Source organism: Sander lucioperca, chromosome 11, assembly GCF_008315115.2.
Source record: "Sander lucioperca isolate FBNREF2018 chromosome 11, SLUC_FBN_1.2, whole genome shotgun sequence".
Classification (NCBI taxonomy): domain Eukaryota; kingdom Metazoa; phylum Chordata; class Actinopteri; order Perciformes; family Percidae; genus Sander; species Sander lucioperca.
The window spans coordinates 15,095,998-15,107,723 of record NC_050183.1 but is presented as its reverse complement, the minus strand read 5'-3'; the positions used below and the strand labels follow the sequence as shown (position 1 = coordinate 15,107,723).

The 11,726-nt window shown below is 42.2% G+C and overlaps 1 protein-coding gene across 2 annotated transcripts in view; it reads left to right on the top strand.

Moving 5' to 3' along the window:
* Positions 1-11,726, top strand: part of pik3r3b (phosphoinositide-3-kinase, regulatory subunit 3b (gamma)) — a 287,621-nt gene that overhangs the window by 215,950 nt on the left and 59,945 nt on the right. The gene's annotated exons all lie outside the window — the stretch shown is intronic.

Genomic DNA, 11,726 nt, shown 5'->3' with positions numbered 1-11,726 from the left:
TAAAGTACATTTAGAACAGATGAAAAATGTGGGATTAATTTGCGATTAATTGCGAGTTAACTATGGACGGTCATGCGATAAATCACGATCAAATATTTCAATCGATTGACAGCCCTAATGTATTCTTACACTTCTTACTTTATCTTAGTATTTCTAAGTTGTTGCTGAAGGTCATGAAAACAAAAGCCAGTTTTCAGAATTGTTCATTCTGTTGTGGATCAGCTAATCGATCGACTCCAGCGAGGGTTTCACCCCACACATCATCCCTGTCTTTAGACCCTTGAACCACTCAAGCGTGAAATAAAACCTCACTCCCATGACAAAGATGCTGGGCTTTAATGGCAGCCATCTGTAGCAAAGCAGATTACCGTGATGAAGCAGGAAGTGTGTTCTCTATACGTCTTAATTCTGCGGGTCAGTGGCGCTCGCTGCTGCAGATCAGCCCATGATGAAAGTGCTGCTGGGTTTATTTCTAAGAAGTTAATGTCGGGACACGACACACGGCTTTGAGAGAGCGAGTCTGTGTTTACTCCAAGAAAAAGCATCTGCATGTATGCTTGTCTGCAGATGAAATAGAGTGGATGTGACATCAAAAGGGAAAATGTCTGGAACTTGATGTTGTAGGTGTAGTTTAACTAGTGTTTGCACTTCGGGGTCAGCCTAATGGTTCCACAGCCTAATGGTCCCACAGCCCTATGGTCCCACAGCCCTATGGTCCCACAGCCCAATGGTCCCACAGCCCTATGGTCCCACAGCCCTATGGTCCCACAGCCCTATGTTCCCACAGCCCTATGGTCCCACAGCCCTATGGTCCCACAGCCCAATGGTTCCACAGCCCAATGGTCCCACAGCCCAATGGTCCCACAGCCCTATGGTCCCACAGCCCTATGTTCTCACATTTCTAAGAATTTTTTTTTCACTGAAAATTAGGCCCTATGTTCCCACAGCCCTATGTTCCCACATTTCTAAGATTTTTCTTAAAATTAGGCCCTATGTTCCCACATTTCTAGGACATTTTCAAAATTAGGTCTTGTGTTCCTACATTTCCCTTCAATTTAAGCCCTATCCTCTCACAACATTTTTTAGGGTTAGGGGTTAGGGTTAGGGGGATAAAATCTGATTTAATTTATGAAAAAGGAAATGTGGGAACATAGGGCCTAATTTTGGAAAAAAATCTTTAAAATGTGGGAACTGTGGGAACATAGTGTCTAATTTTGAAAATAAATCTTAGAAATGTGGGAACATAGAGCTGTGGGAACATAGGGCTGTGGGAACATAGGGCTGTGAGAACATAGGGCTGTGGGAACATAGGGCTGTGGGAACATAGGGCTGTGGGAACATAGGGCTGTGAGAACATAGGCACGCTCCCAAAGATTCGGACAACAATTTCAAAGTAGTTTTACTTGCACTTTTTTAGTATATGTAGTCAGCCTATCCTCATGAACCTTTCATTCAAAAAGCTAGGAAAAGTTAAGCACTGTAATTCATAAGCATTCCACTTTTTTGTTGTTGCTGTATGCCCCACATTGACTGCCTCTGTAGAAGAATGCGGCTGGCCACATAGTGAGGAGGTCGGGGCGGATGTTGAAACACTGGAGTTCGCTTCTCGGGGAAAACAAAAGACTTTTACCAAGGAAAAGCGTGTTCCCTTTGAGTGTTTTAATCCAAACCATGATCTTTTTCCTAAACTTAACGAGTTGTTTTGTTTTCTCGCCTTAACCGTAATGTCCTCCAAAATAACAGGGCAGCTCACCGTACTCTATACCCGGCTCACAGTCACCTAATCTTGGGTAACTGATCCACCGACTACCGTTGATACAACGGGGCACCATGCGGAGCTAGGGTTGGGTATGGTTTGGATTTTTACGATTCCGATTCCAAAACCGATTCTTGAAAATCTGAAAAGTGAATGGTTAATATGCTTTTACATGCGTTTTGGTGAGCCCAGAGGGAAAATATGGCATTTTAAAAGTAGCCTACATGTACGGTAGCTGGCTAACGGTAGACTACAGAGAAAGTGTGATATTTTTACGTTCATTTTTGAGCGAGTGAAAATATTTCAGTTGACACATTAAGTGGAACCGAAATGAGGAACCGAAATTTGCGTTCTAATCCGATCCGATTCCTACGGTACCCAACCCTATCAGCGGAGCACCATGTGGAGCACCATGCGGAGGACCGTAGCCAGCATTGCAGAGCTCTGTAGCAGCTAAACTGTGCGGCCGAGCTATGACGGAGGTCTGTAGCGGCTTAAACAACTAGCAACTGCCACTCAGCGTCACTTGACCAGCCGGCGGCCTCCTTGTTTCGTACAATATCGTAGGTTTTGGTGTGCATACATTTTCGTACCATATCATACGGACTGTTCATTAGAATGTGTTGATGTAGTATATTCTCATTGACATAGTACATGCTGTATGTAGAATATGTAGTAAAGTGTATGTTACTTTTTTATTACATGTATCACAGCTGCAACTATAGTCTTTCGATGCAGCAGCTCATTTTTCGGTTCAGTGCCTTTCAGCGGACAAGCGTCTCAGGGCAGAGAATCTTATTATTATGATGTTATTTTTCCACGATTCTGAAACCTAATATTTAATAGACCTACTTGGCCACTTTTTTTAATCATTAAGATTCAGCTGGGTGGTTAATAACACAACTTTCTGTGGTTTGACAGACTCAGAACACATTTAGTTTTGCTTAACCTGGACTTTTAGGCACAAAAACATCTTTGGGAATAAAAAGAGGCCAAAATGGCTACTTCAGAAAGGTTTGGTGACCTTAATTATCATGTTTAATTGCTAAAAAGTTATTATTTTAGTACTTGAAAATATGCAGACCTTTTTCATCTTCTGTATCTGCATCGAAGAACGTTTTCAATGCCATCAGCCAAAAATAATAAGGGAAAAGTTAAAAGGTCTGAATTTGACGAGATCAGCTTCTCTCCGAGGTGTCTGAAGAAGTCTGGAAAATATCCACTGAGCGCTCTGTTTGGTTTGCCGCTCCGGTCAAATGCTGATCCATTCTCCTGTAACGTAACCTGGCAACACCCTCTAACAAAAAGTAAATACATTTTGATCCTCGTCAAACCACAATCATACCTTTGGCTGTGCTTTGCCAGGGCGGCCACCTAACAGCGGACGGAGGAACCAGACAGACCAGTTTTACATTAACATGATGAAGGCAGAATAATGCAGTAATTGCTGTGATGCATAAAGGCAGAATGTGTGAGTGACGGGGGTGCAGAAGCTGAGCAGGCTCGGCTCTTACAGGATTAAAGTTTATTGATGGTTTTTCATCACAACTCATCGACCCATTCTCTCATCTCCAGCACCCTAACCAGCAGCTTGTGACTGTCTGTGTGTGTGTGTGTGTGTGTGTGTGTGTGTGTGTGTGTGTGTGTGTGTGTGTGTGTGTGTGTGTGTGTGTGTGTGTGTGCATTTCATAGGCGTAATCTGCAGGGGGATGGGGGGAATACATCCCCACCATATAAAAACATAATAAAACATGTTTTTTTTTAACAATGTTTTTGTTGCTTTGTCACGTTTTAAATATTTCTGCCGCTTTTTTTAAAGGTTTTTGTCGCCTTTTAAAAAAAACAAACAAGATTTGACAATTCTTTTTTCAAGGTTTTTTTGGACAATTCATTTCAACGTTTTGGTTGCCTGTTTCAGGTGTGTGTGTGTGTGTGGGGGGGGATCTCACTCCCAACTCGTAAAATACTGACGTTTGGTCAGTGTCTCTCAGCGTATTAAGATTGACGGTAGCGGGTAGTATCAAAGACCAGTGGTGTAGTCTAATGTATTGTAGTGGGTATACTGAACTGTATATTCATATTGGCCAGAATCTGCCTTTGGGGGAGGGGGGGCATATCATAGTGGGGGGGTCTTGGGTGTCCTCCCCAGGGAAGTTTTGAGCATCAACAACTTCATTTTCTGTATTTGGATACACTTTTATGCACCAATTTACGGTGGAAATATAGCCTATGTGAAGAAGAAAAACACAGATGACAATTCAAAATATATCAAATATATAATGGAAAGTATGTTGTTGCGTGTCATTGGGCATTTTTAAGTGGGTATATGGAAATCCTGGAGCTTTCTTAGTGGGTATACTGCGTATACCTGCCTATCACGTAGACTACACCAGTAGTTAGTTAGCAGTTAGTCGTGCAACAGAAAACTCAGATTGGACAGATAGTCTAGCTAGCTGTCTGGATTTACCCTGCAGAGATCTGAGGAGCAGTTAACCATAGTCCTCACAAATCCACCGGAGGTTAGAACGCCAACATAAAAAAAAGAGGAAGGTAATGGAAATTTCGTCCTAAATGAGAGACATTCAGCGGAATTTCCGGCGACACCGGAGCTATCCCGGAAGTGGAACGTCATGTATATAGACTACCTCACCCACGATCTTTTCCTAAACCTAACTGTCCCGTTCTTGTCCCCAATGTCAGTTAAATGTACGTCCCGACCCAGAGTGTCAAAAAGTGACGCCAAGGGTCAAGCGCCTCTAAATAAGACGCTGAAGTAGACTTTTTGCGTCAGCAGTAAACGCCGAGGGCACCTGACCGAGCGTCGCTTTTTTTGACGCGATGGGAGTGAGAATGTGTTGTTCAGTCAGGCTATCATCCTTCCTTTCCTTCCTTCTCTCCTTTCCTCCCTTCCATCAAACCTTCCTTTCGACCTTGCTTCCTTCCTCGCTTATTCCTTCCTTTCTCGTCTTGTTCAAGTTTACTTTTAAAAAATGTAAATATATCTCCTTTCTCCCGTGTCCGCACGAACCAATAGTTGGAGTCTGGACAAGTTTGGACTCATTGAGCTTTTTTTTTTCTTCTTTTTATTTTACAGATAATTTAGTCTGTGTGTGTGTGTGTGTGTGTGTGTGTGTACGTGCAGGATGAGACAGACGGGGTAATGACTCTCTCTAATAGGGCTTAGTTCAGCTGTCCGCGGAATGCCGTCTGGCCTTTGTTTAATCTGAGCTCCGTTGTCTGACTCAACACACTCGGTCCCCGGTCAGCAAGGGGTTAACCCACAAAGAGAAAAATGGGGAGGAAACAGGATGGAGGGGAGAAGAAGGAAAGAAGATGTCCTGAAAATAGAGAGGCAAGTAAAGGGTCGTGGCAGTCACCTAGACAGACAGACAGATAGATAGCATCGCGCTGGAGATGAGTGATCTGGATGAAGAGGCTGCAGTTAATGATCGTTCAGCATTGACCCTGAGCAGAAGTAATGATGCTCGGATATAGATGCAGCAAATTAGCTGTAGAGGGAAGGAAGGAAGGAAGGGCAGCAGCAGCAGAGGAGGAGGAGATTTAAAAAAAGATATGAGAGAAGAGGAAACTAATAGACTAAAGACAAATGCACAGCGTGTACAGAAGAGTGTGACAATGATGTTGAACTTTAACCCCGTGGAGGTAATGATGCTGTTAGTTGGGCCTCAGCTACAAATGCGGAGAAAGTAAAGGACAGTAAATAGAGGAGTGGAGGAGGGGAGGAGAGGAAACAACAGGATAGGAAAGTTAAGAAGAAGAAAAGGCAGGAAAGGAAGCAAGTGTAAGAAAAGATGTGAGAAGGAAATAAAATATGGAGAGAAATTGGAGGAAATAGAAGGATAGGGTAGGAGAGAAGGACAAAGGAAAGGAAAATAAAGAAAAATGAAGAGAGAGGAGGAAGAGATAAGAAAGGAAATGAAAAGAGAAATAAGACAAGTAGAGAAGGAAACAAAAAGGTAGTAAAGGAGATTAGAAAAATGAACAGGAAAGAAAAGGATGTGAAGATGTGAAAGGTAAGGCAAGGAAAAGTAGAAGGGAAGGAAATAAGGACAAAATACTGAACTGAGGGGAAGGAAAGGAAATGCAGAGGGAAGAAAGGAAGCAAAAATATAGGAAAGGAGAAGGGAATAAGGGACAAAGAAGAGAAGGAAATATAGGAGAGGAAAGAGAAACAAAGGAAACAAAAAATTGCAAAGGAAAGAAAGGGAAAGACAAGAGGAGAAAAGGAGAAAAGAAGAGGACAGGAGAAAAGCAAAGTAACACTGAGAGGGAAGGATACAAAACATAAGGAAATGTTAAAGAAAAAGAATAAAAGGAGAACGTAATGATTGAGCTTATCTTCCAAATGTGTGGCAGCCTCCTCGGTTGGTGTTGTTGACCTTTGACCCCTGCTGCAATGCTAACTAAAGCCTAGCTCAGACACAGACGGACAGACAGAAAGAGACGAGTGGATGAAATGAAAGAAAAAAGACATATGATGATACATATGATTAGCGAGTGTGCGTTTGCCGCGATGATGAGGTTGAACTGTAACCTGTAACTGTAAGCGAAGGCAGCGACACCGCACGGCCTCGGCTAAGGGATTAGCCACAGTGCTAACTAGCGCAGTGTTAGCCACAGGGGAGCCATCTGCTCTGGAAGACATGAATCTTCTGTGTGTGTGGAGAGAGAGAGAGAGAGAGAGAGAGAGAGAGAGAGAGAGAGAGGTGGAACCGGGCTGGGGTTTTTTAGATTGATGGACCCTTAACTCAGACATCAGTCCCAAACTAGCAAGCAAGGACTCCTCCTAATGATAATGCCCATGGAAGTCTCTCTCTCTCTCTGTGTGTGTGTGTGTGTGTGTGTGTGTGTGTGTGTGTGTGTGTGTGTGTGTGTGTGTGTGTGTGTGTGTGTGTGTGTGTGTGTGCGCCAATGTTGTGTCTGTGTGCATAAAGCCCAGTTCAGATCAAAAACGTGCATCAAGACCAACTTCCAACTACTTGTCACACGCCGGTCTCACACCGATGCGACTCCTACTCTACGTCTTTTTCTTTCTCTCTGCCTTCTCCTCTTTTTAAATAAAATCAACTTTAGTGCTTCAAGTTAGAGTTTGCGAACTTGTCTGTTAGTGACAGGAGAGGACAAACAATTCCAGGTTCAAAGGGCTTGAAACAGGTTTAATATCCTGTGTGTCTGTCGCCGATGCTTTGCACCTGTAACCCAGCAACACGGTCTCACGGCAGTTTGTGAAATGGTGACGTTATTTTGATCTATTGATTCGTGTACACACACACGGGACACGATCCCCGGTCTCCGGGGTGAAAGTCCTGTGTTTTTTGACCCATCCACCACCCCAACCTACCTCCTTATGCGTATTTTCGGCTTTTCAATACTAATCGCTACCATAATCGTGCTGTTATCTCGTAATATGCCTTCCATTCAAATACATTAGTTTAAAATTTGTGCTCACCAACATGATAAGACACAGAAAAACATGTCCCTGTACACGAATCAATAGATTAAATAACGTCACCATTTCACGAACTGCCATGAGACTGGGCTGAACCCAGTCAAGGAAAGTTGTATTTCGTTTTTTATTTATTTATTGTTTACACCTCATTATCATTTCATTGGATTCTGGTAGTCCATAAAGGGACTTTCATAGTTTTTTTCATATGTTCAATGTTTTGCATTTATCCTCTGTTATAATAATAAATACATATATTCATTGTTATTCAGTGAAATTGCTGATTTAGCAGCTTATTATGATTTAGTGTGACACGGATACACTGTATCTGTGTCACATTCTCATTAGGGGCCCTAAAGGTCTGATCCTAGAATCGCCCCTGGTCCATCACCTTGAGACAATGAAAATGAGCGGGACTTTTATATCCCTGTACGTATGGAATAATTAGATTAGATTAGATTCAACTTTATTGTCATTGCACATGCTCACAAGTACAGAGCAACAATAATCCCTTCATTTTTTAAAGCTCTATTTAAATGCAGAACATTTTCATTCCTCTTAAAGAAAATGTATTTAATCCCAGCTCTGCTGCACATTGCTTTCCTTCACTTACCCCACTTCCACTGTTCATTTTAGACCTGTGATCTTTTGGATCAGGCTAGCATCCTCTAAACTGGGCATTATTTACCCTAAAATGGGGCTTTTGACCCTTTCTGTTTGTATAGAGTAGCTTGACTGCAAACAATAGAAAGACAACCCAGACCTTCCTCCAACTCGGGCTCAGTCTGTGCCTTCCTCCATCCCTTTTCTTCTTCTAATAGGATTTCCATCCATTAGATCTTTTATCATGACCTCCATGCATGTTACGGAGGGAGCGATGAGCTGAGGTGTATTGATGCAGGGAGCTGATAGGGAATCAATAGGCCTATAAAATGGACAATCAGGCAGTGAGGCGGTCAGCTTTAAGCCCCCCGAACTGCCTGCTGGGGGTCCTGAGGGGGAACATTAACTCTGTCAGTGTGTCTGTCTGTAGCTGTATTCAAAACCGTTCCCTCATTCACTCCCTCACTATTCCCTATGTAGTGTTTATTAACCCTTCTGTTGTCTTCGGGTCAAATTTGACCCATATTCAAAATGTTTCTGTATCAGAAATTTGGGTTTCTTTCAACCAAATTATCCAAAAAAAATAACGTGGATGGTTCCATACAACCATTACTCTTCACAAATAAAATAAAAGATCAGCTCAGTACTTTCATTGAATTTGGGTGTTTTATTCAATTTCATAGCATTTGGAGAAACAAAATGATGAAAGAAGTTTGAAAAGAGTGACAAAAATGTTGGAAATAGCTTCAAAAACATGGGGAAAAAACAAGTTTAGTTTGTAGTGCATTCCATTTGTACTCGGAAGTCGGATTTTTGGAGGTCAAAGTCGGAAACACGCCCCATGACCTCATATTTCCGAACTCAGAATTTGGACAGCCTCACAGTACAGCAAGCTCAAAATCCAACATGACTGCCCGTGCAACAACAGCAGTGAAAGCTGTATTAACATGCAGTTTATTAGCACTTGTGTCTTATTTGTGTCTCACTAAATCAGTCGTACACACAGTCCTGTCCAACTTCTATCTGTGGACACAAAATAATGTTTTGTGTAGAATTTGTTTGTCTTTTTTTGTCATTACATACTGGATCATTTTACTTGTGTGGCCCCTAAAGATCCTTGAAATTAAACAACTTGAAATTTTGGTTGAACTACTCCAAAATCCTTACATTGCAAGGCTTTGCGATGTATTCCACAAAAATACATCTTGTCAGGCTTCAAGATGTATTTTTGCACATTCTACCTCGATGACGATAATTAACCACGTTGTTCTAAATCGTCTTTTCTGAAGCCAGTTTCCAGACGACGGACACTGCATTTTTTTTTGGGTACAAGTTGCTCAGTTGACTCGGACTCAGTGTTTGAGTTATCCTCCATTATGCTTTCCATGCGGCTGAGTGGTCCGGGAGAGGTCACGTGACTACACACCTAGTAGAATGTCTTTAAGGAGAAAGTAGGCCTATCAAGAGGAATAAATTATCGAAATTCTCGTCATGGGAAAAATATGTCGATAACAGCTTCAGAATTTCGATGTCGATACATTTTCGATTAATCGTCCAGCCCTAGTGTGACGGCCGCGACATGATGGACAGATGGTTCATCTAATCACCTGCCAGATATTTGAAGTGCCTGCCCTTTCCCAAACAGTTTCCAATGACGGCTTCTCGGATGGTTCTGTGTTAACAAACCATCTGGCGTGTCAGGTTACAAAAGTCCATACTCTGCCCAAAACCTGTGGCAAGGCATCACGAGCCAAATATGTCGGTAATCACTGGAGCAAAAAAATGTAATCAACATCAGACAAAGCTGTCAACATATGGAGCCTTACACTTCAGGACTCTTTTTTTAGTGTATCTACCTTCATTCCTCCATCCCTTCATCCTCTCATTCATGGATAAACATAAATGATTCCAGACTGAGTTTGTCTCCCTCCTCCAGGCAGGCTCTCCTCTGCAGAGCGTTTTCTTTCACATTCCTCCTCTTCTTTCCATTTCCCCTTCGTGCTCCCAAATCAAAATTGCATTTGTTATTGAGGGCAGGGATTGTGTAACTCTAATCTGTGTAATCGAATTGCAACGCTCAACACAACAAGCAACTGCAGCCCACAGAGCGCTCTAAACGTGTTTGCTCGCGTGCAGAGTAAAGTGTTCAGATTTACATTATTGACCTCGGGTCTCAGGGTAGGAGAGAGAGACAATGAGAGAGGGAGAGAGATAGACAGACATGGGGGGAAATAACAGAGGCTGTTGCGGTCTGAATGGAGTTGTCCATCAGAGCAGCCATGGCCACTGCTCACAGGGAGGCACACAGACGCGTAAACATTCAGCAGACAAGGAGGACTGTACAGACTTAGATACGGCTTCTTTAGACTCGTAGAACTAGAATCGTCTTGGGCGGCGCTAATCGCCGGACGGAGCCACGGTGCCTCTGCAAAATAGCCTCGGGAAGGAACTTGTTTTGGTGGAACATGTGTACGTTCAAAGGTTGTTTTAGTCGTGCAACAGAAAACTCAGATTGGACAGATAGTCTAACTAGCTGTCTGGATTTACCCTGCAGAGATCTGAGGAGCAGTTAACCATAGTCCTCACAAATCCACCGGAAAAAGAAAGAAGAGTCTAACACACATCTTGCAAAGATGCTGCAAACCCTCTGTTCACCGCGATAGCCACAAAGTGAAGGAATGTAAACACACGGTTCGCAGAAGTCATCTATCCAGCAACGATCGAAAGAAAATCTTCCCATCATTGCTCTAGTGAATCTAAGATTGTAACCAGTTTAGGGCTGCAATTATTATTGGCATTGATGATTTTGTTTCGATTAATCCATTTGTTTGGTCTATAAAATGTCATAAAATGGTGACCCTCAAATGTGGATCAATGTTTCCCAAAGTCCCTGGACGACGTCCTCAAATGTCTTGTTTTGTCCACAACTCAAAGATATTCAGTTTACTGTCACAGAGGAGAGAAGAAACTAACATATTCAGATTTAACAAGCTGCAATCAGAGAAGTTTTACCTTTTTTCTTCTTAAAAAAAGACTTCGACTATCACAATAGTTGGCGGTTGACAATGAATTGATTCATTCAACAGTTTCTGTTCGAAGTTAAGCTTTTTAAACATGATAAAGTCATGATATCATAGGGATCAAATAGGGTGGATTTATGCATTTCAGTGTGCACAGAAATCCGCCCCAGAAAACGCCACTGTGAGCACATGGCATTTTCACATATAATGAATAACTTAAGCTAAAGTAAAGACAAACTGATGAAATCTCTGATGTTTGGATTTTAAACCCAGTAAGACACATAGTGTGTTTTTTGCATGTGTGTATTAGTCTCTGTACATACTGTATGTGAGAGGACTTGATAAAGCAAGGTGCCATCAGGAGACAGTTGAGGGATTTTCCCAGAGTCCTCAGATCGTCTCAGATCTGCCTGATAACCCCTTCGCTCTCTCTCCAACATTTATTTTGCACATGTGGACTTGATTTGTGCTCAGGCAGATAAGGGGCTCCCACATTTGATTGGCAGGGTCCTCCAGGGGCCTTTGTTATCCATTAATCATTGAGCCACTCGAAGCATAAGAGCATAGCTGCAGGGTGAGATTTGAATGCAGCGACTTTTTCTTCTCCTTCAGTCACACTGAAGATATTTGATTGTTGCGTTTCTACTTGAATCTATTGGACATTTTAATATCCCCTGTGTGGGAAATCATATAGATATATATTTCGGGTTTTTTTGATGTCTTACTCCACCATACTGATAATATACTATACGTACGATGAAAATGAATTTACTTGTGTTTTTCTGTTCTTTTTATTAGACAAAAGAAGCCAAAGTTCTCAAAATGTTAAATTACAAGAACTTTGCTTATTTGCTCGCAAAGTTGTGTCAGGAACTTCATT